A 12280-nucleotide genomic window follows, 5' to 3' on the forward strand; every position below is an offset into this window, starting at 1 on the left:
AGCAAGAAGGGTTGAGCTTATCACCAAAGGAAATCTCAATGTGTGGTGTTCCCTTTCCACATCCACATGTGATTTGGGCCACTCATAGAACTAACTCCAGCAGATTAAACAGTGTGTATATGTGCATGCCTGTGTATGAAGGAAAAAGAACATAAATCTGATATTTATCATGGGTCGTATATGGACTGGTTGACTGTATGTAGAATACACACTTGCTATACAGTTTGGAATGGATATTAAAAGCCTTTGAATTGAAAACTTGTCAAAAATTTCCTCCTGAAACTGCTTCCAGGCAAAGTCAATGATGTGGTCTGGATCTGTGTCCCTGTCAAAAATCTCATGTTGAATTGTAATACCCAGTGTTGGAGGTGGAGTCTGATGGGAGGTGACTGGATCATGGGGGTGGATCCTTTATGAATGGTATAGCACTATCCCCTTGGTGCTGTCTCGTGATAGAGTTCTCATGAGATCTGGTTGGTTTAAACTGTGTAGTACCTCCCTCTCTTCTCTCTCCTGCTTGTGTTCCTGCCTGGTAAGATGCTTGCTCCTGCTTTGGCTTCTGCCATGAGTAAAAGCTCCCTGAGGCCTTCCCAGAAGCAGATGCCTCCATGCTTCCTGTACAGCCTGTGGAACCATGAGCCAATTAAACCTCTTTTCTTTGTAAGTTACCCAGTCTCAGGTATTTCCTTATAGCAATGGAAACTGGACTAATAATCTGCAACTCAATGTGATCTGCCTCCAACAACACACAACTCAGCCTATAGTTACTCAACAGAAACCACTTCAGTAGATTGGTGGGCCAAATTTAAGTATCGAAGAGATTCAAATCCCTGAGTAAAGCAGAAAATTCAACACCTGAGTATTTGAATCCTAACAAATACTTTTTGGTGAGCAAAAAACCAGAAGTTTAAAAATAACTAAACAGGTATTATAAAGTGTTGCAGGAAGTCAGGGACCCCGAACGGAGAGACTGGCTGAAGCCACGGCAGAAGAATATAAATTGTGAAGATTTCATGGACATTTATCACTTCCCCAATCAATACTCTTATAATTTCCTATGCCTGTCTTTAATCATCTTCATAAGCTGAGGATATATGTCGTCTCAGGACCCTGTGATGATTGCATTATCTGTACAAATTGTTTGTAAAACGTGTGTTTGAACAGTATGAAATCTGGGCATCCTAAAAGAACAGGATAACAGTGATTTTCAGGGAACAAGGAAGATAACCATAAGGCCTGACTGCCTGCGGGGATGGGCAGAGGAGTCATATTTCTCTTCTTGCAAAAGCAAATAGGAGAATTATCACTGAATTCTTTTTCTCAGTGAGGAACAGCCCTGGGAAAATAAATGCATTCCCAGGGGGAGGCCTCTAAAATGGCTGCTCTAGGAGTGTCTGTCTTATGCAGTTGTAGATAAGGGACAAAATATGCCCTGGTCTCCTGCAGCGCCCCCAGGCTTGCTAGGGTTAGGAAATTCCAGCCTGGTGAATTCTAGTAAGACCGGTTGTCTGCTCTTGAACCTGTTTCCTGTTAAGATGTTTATCAATGACAATGTGTGCCCAGCAGGACATGGACCGTCATCAGTAATTCTAGTTTCGCCCTGGACTTATGATCTCTCTCTGCCTCTCTACCCTTGTGATCCCACTCTGCCTCTCTGCCCTTGTGATATTTTATTACCTTTGAAGTATGTGATCTCTGTGACCCACACCCTATTTGTACACTCCCTCCCCCTTTGAAGTCCATAATAAAAACTTGCTGGTTTTGCGGCTCACGGGGCATCACAGAACCTGCTGACGTGATATCACTCCCAGAGACCTAGCTGTAAAATTTCTTTCTTTTGTACTCTTTCTCTTTATTTCTCAGACCAGCTGACACTTAGGGAAAATAGGAAAGAACCTACGTTGAAATACTGGGGGCTGGTTTCCCTGATAATAAAGTGTTACATTTAAAAGTTCTAAAGTTACAGCCTCAGAATCTTTTAGTTTATGTACTAATGTGAACCAGTTAGCAAACTTATAAGTTTCTTTAAAGGCTATAATTGACTTGTAACAGAAATAGCTATTACCCATCATAATTTCATAACAGATTATCCTGGAATTTCCTTGGAAAAGGGTGGGAATATTCAGAAATTAACAGTTTTCCAAGAAATCTGTTTTGTATGATATTTAGAGACACAGTTCTTCAGCTTATCTTGGTTTTTTAAAAAGCAGATAGAGCCATACATAACAAAGTATAATTTTAACTTTTTTCATTTGATACCAAACTTTGATACCTAAGCAAAGTAGAAAGAAAACTTTTTTAAGTTTAAAAAATAGATTCTAACAAACATTTCATGAAACACAGCTGTTTCTAGTTCACAAAATTGACCATTACAAAATATTTTAATGTGTTTTCTGGCAAACATAAATTGCCTCATTTCATGGAAATGCCACATTTCCAGTTATTACTGATAGTTTATAACTGTTTAAGGATATATAAACAATTTCTATAGATTTCTATATCAGAAAAAGAAGGTAAGATAGTATTTAAATCTCTTAAAATATGTAAGATAGACCTTACTCATGTCGTGGTAGTATATTTCATGCCACAGATTGCAAATTAACAACCAACAGTATAAATACACTCTGCAGGTGCTTTTAGTGTGCACAAGTTTTTTTTAAAAGAATAGAGAATTCATTGGCAACACTTAAAAATTGGGGCCAGGCATGGTGGCTCATGCCTGTAATCCCAGCTCATTGGGAGGCTAAGGAGGCAGGATCACTTGAGCCCAGGAGTTAGGGACCAGCCTAGGCAACATAGTGAGACCCCGTCTCTACAAAAAAATAAAAAAAAAAAAAGGCAGTTATTCAGAAGGCTGACATGGGAGGATTGCTTGAGCCTGGGAGATGGAGGCTGCAGTAAGTTATGATTGTGCCACTGTACTCCAACCTGGGTGACAGGGTGAGACCTTGCCAAAAAAAAAAGAGAATTGGTAGACTTTACCATAAAAATCTGAGTTTTCCACATTTCTTCAAAATTATTACGCTTGATGACACTGGATTCATATTCCACTGGATTCACTGTTGCAAATGCAGCATGACTTTCAGAGCTACCATAAGAGTACCCTTTTAAAAAGGGGCACAGTCTGCCCCGTTCATTCAATGTGTGCACACATACCAAGACAACTATTTGACTCACTCATGATATATTTATGGGCCTTGTGGGCATTTGAGATTGGGGCCTTGCTTTATAATTTATATATACATACATATGTATCTATTGCATATAATATTTAATATATAAAATTTATATATAAATAACCTTATGAATTACAAAGGTTATAACTTATATATAGGTATATAAATATACACACATACGTACATACAGTCATGTGCTACAAAATGACATTTCAGTCAATGATGGACCACATATGCAATGACGGTTCCATAAGATTATAATGGAGCTGAAAAATTCCTATTGCTTACTGACATTGTAGTTGTCCTGAAATTGTAGCACGTTAGTCATGTGGTTGTGGCATGTTGGTGTAAACAAACTTATTACACTGACAGTTGCATAAAACTATAGCACAGTAAGTAATGTCCTAGGCCTTCACATTCACTCACCACTCACTGACTCACTCTGAGCAACTTCCAGTCCTGCAAGCTCCATTCACAGTAAGTGCCCTATATAGGTATGTCTTTTTCTTTTATATCATATTTTTACTGTACCTTTTCTATGTTTAGATATATTTAGATACTTAAATACTTACCATTGTATCACAATTGCATATAATATCAGCACAGTAACATGCTGTACAGACTTGTAGCCTAGGAGCTATAGGCTACACCATATAGCCTGTGTGTAGTAGGCTATACCATCTAGGTTTGTATAAGCACACTCTATGATGTTTGCACAATGATTAAATAGCCTAACAATGTTTTTCTCAGAACATATCCTTCTTAAGTGACACATAACTACACCCATATAGAACTATATATTTATATAACTCTCTCTCTCTCTCTATATATATATGTATATATAGTTAACAGGGATATATATGTAGAAAATATTTTGAAGTTGTAGTTGACTGACATTTTCCACATATATGTATATATTTTCATATATATTTATAATGTCATTGCTGTTTCTAAAACATAAATATGTAGCTGAATTTCTATTTTATATATATGTATACACATATGCATATACATACACATATATGTATACATGTGTGTGTGTGTGTGTGTGTAGAAAATGTCATTCACCTGGTTGAAAGAATGGCTCCCTGGTTCTAAAACTGTTGCACAAGCTTTTTGGAATGTCTTACTCCTTGGGATTGTGTCTGTCTCTCTTGCCCATCTCTGTACCTACCTGAGCATAAGGCTATTTGACTGTATCATTTGAGGTTTAGAACTTAATACTTTAAAATTCTAGAGATTTTCTTACTCTGTTTCCATATTAACTTTTGATAATTTAATGAAAAGATCATATAAACATGAATCTGATCCTTTGTTCACTAATCAAAATATCTAAAAATTATAGTAAAATATTTTGCTACTTGGATATTAATATGTACTTTCAATACAATAAAATATACATTGTAGAACAAAAAAAGGTTAAAAAGATTATGAAGACACTGTGAGAAAATGTGTTGGTCAGCTAAATGTTGTTAGGGCTGAAAAACAGGAAACATTCAGTTAACATGAAAACCTTTCTCTTATCTGCATATGTTATCCTTGCAGTTAATGATCTCTTTGGCACTGTACTTTATGAGCTTTGACAAAAAAGCAAATTATAATTTGTAAGGGAAATGCAGACAAATTCTGAACAACTTTTCCCAGCAGTTATTTTAGCAAAGGTTTGAGCCAAATAGGAAGTAAACATCCAGTAATGTAGACAAATGAGAAAATTATTTCCAGGCAAGTTAAGCACCAGCAGACTAGGGATGCTGAGAGACGAGTTATCCAGACAAAAATAAACTTGAGAAATTGCGTAATTTCTGGCTTCTGGTGAGATGGAAGACTGACAATTCCATTAAGAGGGGTCCATTTCCATCTTTTTGTCACCACTATATTCCCAAACTCAAGATGGTTGAGAAACTTGAGCAAGGTCACAAAGCTGGCCTGAGGCTTTGCAGGGACTTGATTCTGTTAGTGAATCAGTAACTATTTTTAATAAATGAATAACATAATCTTGCTGATGGCATAGAGGCAGTGTGAAGCACATTTAGAAAACTTTAGGTAGTCCAGGTTGGCAGGAATAAAACACCATCTGGGGGTGGACACTATCCAAAGAAGAATACTATGTCAAATTAATGCTGTGAGGAATGGAGGGGGAAGAAGCTAATTTCACTATAACTTACTGTATAAAACTAAGAGATAATGGTCAAAATTACAAAAAAAGAGGGGACAAAGGCATTATATAATGGTATGAATATAAAAATAACCATTATGACAAAAGCACAAATCTTCCTAAATTATAGAAGCTGTACTATGAATTGAAAAAAGACTATTTATAAATATAAAGAAAAGATAAACCTTAAAATGAGTTATTATAGGAAGAGGGAGAAAAAAGGGTGGGGGGCGGTTAGGGATACAAGCTAGAATTCTTTAAATATACTTTGTTTAACAATGTAGTACTTTATTAAATTAAGAAGCAATTATTAGAATTTGAAAAAAAATAAACCAATTGAATATAACTATGTATCAAAGTATAACTTCATGGAAAGGAACCCTTCCAATTTGAATAGGAATCCTAAGTAGATTTTGCCCTAAGGACAAAAAGACTTGCAACTATCTTTTTTATAATCACATTGTTGGTAGTAGTATTATTCTGAAACAGTTATGTGTACACTGTGGGATAAAGTCAATGAATAATTACATAATGTCATTGAAAATCAGGACTTTGATGTGGAGAAAAGAGACATCTATAAGACTGGAGAGGTTAAATAAATTCCCTGTGTAATTATTGACTTTGAATCGGCAATATTATGATGTATTTTATATATACATAATCTATCTTTCCTAGTTCTGTCCATTAAAAAGGCATAGAAACAGAGATTAACCTAGCAGCAATGAGTACCTCTTATTCCAAGATTCTAGTCTCTAAATACCATTTCCCACTTAAGGAAAAAGGGGAGGCTCCTTTGGAGAAATGACTGATTCCAAGTTTTGAGCATGGAAACAAATGAGCCTCCAATGCTTCTATCATATCAGAAAAGCAAAAAATCTACCCAAGACTACTAGAGTCATGTCAAAGGGATTTGGAATCATGTCAAAATGCTCCCACTACCCAAAAAATGGCAAATGGCCCAGAAGGACTGGCAATGAGCTAACAACTATAAAGGATGGGAATAACTATGTTTAAGTAAATGAGTTCACAGTAATACTTAAAAAAAAAAAACACCAAAAAAACAAAAACACTCCACAACACCTCTCACCTTTGAAGGATACTGGGGAATCAATTAATCATTTTGAAAACCTGAAAATCAAGTATTTATCATGCCTCTACAGCAGGGTAACCAAATAACTGAGTGGAAGCTTCTCTTTTTAGAAGGATTCTAATAAATGAAGAGAAAATAATAGTATTATAATATTGTCATTTAAAATTCCTAATGAATAGACCCAGGCAAGGATTATTAATAGCAGGTAACATCACTAAAAGGGAGACAACCAATATCATGTGCCTCCTGATGAAAGTTCATGTAACCAAGAGGCATCCCATTTTGTGAATTCAAACTATACTACAAGGCTGTAGCAACCAAAATAGCATGGCACTGGTGCAAAAATAGACACATGGATCAACGGAACAGAACAGAGAACTCAGAAATGAAGCCATATACTACAACCAACTGATCTCTAACAAAGCTGACAAAAAGAAACAATTGGGAAAGGACACCTTACTCAAAAAAATGGTACTGGAAAAAGTGGCTAGCCATATGCAGAAGAATGAAACGGTACCCCTGGCTCTCACCATATATAAAAATTAACTCAAGAGGGATTAAAGACTTGAATGTAAGACCTCAAATTATACAAATCCTAAAAGAAAACTCTTAAACATTAGACTAGAAAAACAATTTATGACTAAGACCTCAAAAGCAAATGCAACAAAAACAAAAATTGACAAATGAAATTTAATTAAAGAGTTTCAGCACAGCAAAGAAACAATCAATGGAGCAAACAGACAACCTACAGAATGGGAGAAAATATTTGCAAACTATCAGGCTGGCAAAGGACAAATACCCAGAATCTATAAGGAACTTAAATCAACAAGCAAAAAACAAAAAACCTCATTAAAAGTTGGGCAAAGGACATGAATAGAAACTCCCCAAAAGAAGACATATGAGTAACCAATCATATGAAAAAATACTTGTCATCATCAGATAAATGCAAATGAAAACCACAATGGGATACCATCTCACACCAATCAGAATGGCTATTATTAAAAAAGTCAAAATATAATATGTTGGCAAGGATGTGGAAAAAAAGGAATCCTTATACACTGTTGGTTGGAATGTAAATTAGTTCAGCCCCTATGGAAAACAGCATGGAAATTTTTCAAAGAACTGAAAATAGAACCACCATTTGACCCACACTCCCACTACTGGGATTCTCAAAGGAAAATAAATCATTCTATCAAAAAGACACCTGCACTCTTATATTTATTGCAGCACTATTCACCATAGTAGTCATGGAATCAACCTAAGTGTCCATCCATTAGGAATGGATAAAGAATATGTGGTACATATATACCATGGAATACTATGCAGTCATAAAAAAGAATGAAGTTGTGTCCTTTGCAGCAACATGAATGCAGCTGGAGGCCATTATCCTAGGTGAATTAATGCAGAAACAAAATCAAAGTCTGCATTTTCTAACTTGTAAGTGGGAGCTAAACAATGGGTACACATGGACATAAAGATGGAAACAATAGACACTGGGGACTTCAGAATGGGAGGGAGGGCAGCGAGGGTTTAAAAACTGCCTATTGGGTACTATATTCACTATTTAGGCGATGGGTTCAAGAGAAAGCCAAACCCAGCATTATGCAGTATACCTGTGTAACAAACCTGTACGTATAACCTCTGAATTTAAAATAATAATTAAAAAGAAATGATAAATGTTTGAAATGACAGCTATGCTAATTAACCTGATCTGATTACTATACTTTATATGTATCAAAACATCACTATGTGTAGGGCAAGGTGGCTCATGTCTGTAATCCCAGTATTTTGGGAGGCTGAGGTGGAGAATTGATTGAAACCAGGAATTTAAGACCAGCCTGGGAAATGTGGTGAGACCTTGATTCTACTGAAAGTTAAAAAAAAAAAATTAGTCAAGCATAGTGGTGCACACCTGTGGACTCAGCTACTTCGGAGGCTGAGGTGGGAGGATGCTTGAGCCCAGGAAGTCAAGGCTGCAGTGAGTTGTGATTGTGCCACTGCACTCCAGCCTGGGTGACCAAGTGAGATCTTGCCTCAAACCACCACCACCACCACACAAAAAGCCATCATTATGTAAACCATAAATATGTACATGTGACAATAAAAAATTTAATAAAAGCTTGAACAACAACAAAAAACAAAGTTCATGGCACCACCTAGAAAGTAGCCTTGGCAAAAAAAAAAAAAAAAAAAAAAAAAAATGTGACCTGGATAAAACATTTATGCACTAAGGCTCTATGACTGTAATGGAAATACAGGCTTACTATTAAGCAAAATCCAGATTATGGAAAAATTTATGGGACAAATGGCCCACCTTCTTAAACAAAATTTTCTATTACATTACCACATTACCTTACCTCTTGCCATGTAGGCTAGAATCTGCTAATGACACTTACAGGCTTAGCCAATAACCATGAATAATTTACTCTTTTTTTCTTTTTTGTTTATTTAGTTATTATTTATTTGAGACATATCACTGTGAATGGGATTTTTTCAATTTTTTTTTTTTTTGAGACGGAGTCTCGCTCTGTCACCCAGGCTGGAGTGCAGTGGAGTGATCTCAGCTCACTGCACACTCCGCCTCCTGGGTTCATGCCATTCTCTTGCCTCAGCCTCTGGAGTAGCTGGGACTACAGGCACACACCACCACACTCAGCTATTTTTTTGTATTTTTAGTAGAGACAGGGTTTCACCATGTTAGCTAGGATGGTCTCGATCTCCTGACCTCGTGATCCGCCCGCCTCAGCCTCCTAAAGTGCTGGGATTACAGGCGTGAGCCACCGCGCCCAGCCTTCGATATGTTTTTGAACTTGTTATTCTTATTAAATAGGAAAGCTTATTCTTATTATAATAGGAAAGCTATATATTTTTTCTTCAATATGTTTTTGAACTTGTTATTATTAAACAGGAAATCTACATATTTGTATATTTCATAAATGGTCACCTTACTGTACTATAATATTATTTTGTATTTTTTATGTAGGCATTTATGTCAGCTACAGATAATGGTCATTTGTTCTTTCCCATATGTATGCATCATTTTCTGTCTAAGTGCCTTGCATATAATTCATTTTCTGAAAATGAATTATATGCAATGATCATGCTCATATCAGGCACCCTTTCCTTATTTCTGATTTTAATGGGAACACTCCCGGAGTTTCACAATTAAGCATGACATTGGCTATTTGTTTGAAGTTAGCGTTTAAAAGAGTAAATAGGCTGGATGCGGCAGCTTACACCTGTAATCTCAGCACTTTGAGAGGCTGGGGTGGGTGGATCATTTGAGGTCAGGAGTTCAAGACCAGCCTGGCCAACATGGTGAAACCCCATCTCTACTAAAGATACAAAAATTAGCCAGGCGTGGAAAAGCACGCCTGTAATACCATCTACTCAGAATGCTGAGGCAGGAGAATCGTTTGAATCCAGGAGGTGGAGGTTACAGTGAGCTGAGATCATGCCACTGCACTCCAGCCTGGGTGACAGAGTGAGACTCTGTCTCAAAATAAATAAATAAATAAATAAATAAAAATAAAAAAATAAAGTAGAAGCAGCACAAACCCTGTAACAAAGCAATTCCATTTCTTGGTGAATAACTCTTCAAGGTGCATGTACAAGTATATGGAGAGACATGGACAAGAATGCTCAAGTAGCATTATATGTAATAGTTGAAAACTGGAAACAATCCTAATGTCAATTGGAGATACAACAGATGGAGGACTAAACATACAATAGAAAAATACATGCAATAATATCAATGATTCTTTCAAATATAACATTGAGTTAAATAATCCAGACACAAAAAATACATTTTGTATGATTCTATTTACATCAAGTTTAAAAAACGGGCACAGCAAAAGGAGGGTGTTTAGAGATTCATGCTTAGGTGGTAAAACTATGAAGAACCACAAGAAAAAAATGATAGTAAAAGTTAGGATAGTCGCTATGTTAGAGTCGGTGAGGGGGGATAAGAGGAATTACTGAGAGCTAATGTTTTATTTTTTGACCTGGGTGGTGGTTACTTAGGTATTTGATCTGAATTGTACATTTATAGATACTTTAATGTATATCTAATATACTTCACAATTTTAAAAGATTAAAAACTATTACAAGATTGATATAGTTTGGCTTTGTGTCCCTGACCAAATCTCATGCTGATTTGTAATCCCCACTGTTGGGAGAGGGACCTGGTGGGAGGTGGTTGGATCGGGGGGGACAGATATCCCCCCCTTGCTGTTCTCACGATAGTGAGTTCTCATGAGATCTGGTTGTTTGGAAGTGTGTAGCACTTCCCCTTTCACACTCTCTCCCTCCTGCCCCAGCCATATAGGACATGCTGGCTTCCCCTTTGCCTTCTGTCATAATTGTAAGTTTCCTGAGGCCTCCCTACCCATGTTTCCTGTACAGCCTGTGGAACTATGAGCCAATTAAATCTCTTTTCTTTATAAATTACCCTGTCTCAGGTAGTTCTTCACAGCAATGTGAGAATGGACTAATACAGAATATTGGTACCAGAGAAGTGGGGCATTTCTATAAAGACAAGTAAAAATGTGGAAGCAGCTTTGCAACTGGGTAATGGGCAGAGGTTGGAACAGTTTGGAAGGTTTAGAAGAAGATAGGAAGATGAGGAAAAGTTTGGAACTTCCTATAGACTTGTTGAATGGTTGTGATCAAAATGCTGATAGTGATATGGACAGTGAAGTCCAGGCTGAGGAGATCTCAGATAGAGATGAAGAACTTATTGGGAACTGGAGTAAAGGTCACTCTTGCTATGGTTTAGCAAAGAGACTGGTGGCATTGTGCCCCTGCTCTAGGGATCTGTGGAATTTTGAACTTGAGAGAGATGATTTAGGGTATCTGGTGGAAGAAACCTCTAAGCAGCAAAACATGTAAGATGTGCCCTGGCTGCTTCTAACAGCATACACTCATATGTGTACACAAAGAGATTATCTGAAACTGGAACTTATATTTAAAAGGGAAGAAGAGCATAAAGGTTTAGAAAATTTGCAGCCTGACTATGTGGTAGAAAAGAAAAATCCAGTTTGTGGGGAGAAATTAAAGCTGGCTGTGAGAATTTGCATACAAGGAGCTGAATGTTAATAGTGAGGACAATGAAGAAAATGTCTCCAAGGGCATTTAACAGATCTTCACGGCAGCCCCTCTCATCACAGGCCTGGAGGCCTAGGAGGGAAAAATGGTTTTGTGGGCCAGGCCCAGGGCCCCACTGCTCTGTGCAGCCTCGAGACATGGCACCTGTGTCCCAGATGCTCCAGCTCCAGCCATGGCTAAAATGCGCCAAGGTACAGCATGGGCTGTTGTTTCAGAGGGTACAAGCCCCAAGCCTTGATGGCTTCCATGTGGTGTTGGGCCTGTGGGTGTGCAGAGGGCAAGAGTTGGGGTTGTGGAGCCTCTGCCTAGCTTTCAAGGGATGTATGGAAATGCCCAGATGTCCAGGCAGAATTATGACGCAAGGGTGGAGCCCTCATGGAGAACCTCTACTACAGCAGTTCAGGGCGAAAATGTGGGGTTGGAACCTCCACACACAGTCCCCACTGGAGCACTGCCTAGTGGAGCTGTGAGAAGAGGGCCATTGTCCTCCAGGCCCCAGAATGGTAGATCCACCAACAGCTTGCACCATGCACCTGGAAACACGGCAGGCACTCAATGCCAGCCCATGAAAGCAGGTGCAGGGGCTGTACTCTGCAGAGCCACAGGGGTGGAGCTGCCCAAGGCCTTGAGAGCCCACCCCTGTGTCAGTGTAGCTTGGATGTGAGACATGAAGTCAAAGGAGATTCTTTTGGAGCTTTAAAAATGTAATGACTTCCCTGCTGGGTTTTGGATTTGCAGGGGCCTGTACCTACT

At 37.9% G+C, this 12280-nt stretch overlaps 1 protein-coding gene across 3 annotated transcripts in view; it reads right to left on the bottom strand.

Annotated features, from left to right (window-relative positions):
- Positions 1–12280, bottom strand: part of CCDC146 (coiled-coil domain containing 146) — a 178712-nt gene that overhangs the window by 82189 nt on the left and 84243 nt on the right. The gene's annotated exons all lie outside the window — the stretch shown is intronic.

The sequence above is a fragment of the Hylobates moloch genome, unplaced genomic scaffold, assembly GCF_009828535.3.
Source record: "Hylobates moloch isolate HMO894 unplaced genomic scaffold, HMol_V3 SCAFFOLD_1, whole genome shotgun sequence".
NCBI lineage: Eukaryota > Metazoa > Chordata > Mammalia > Primates > Hylobatidae > Hylobates > Hylobates moloch.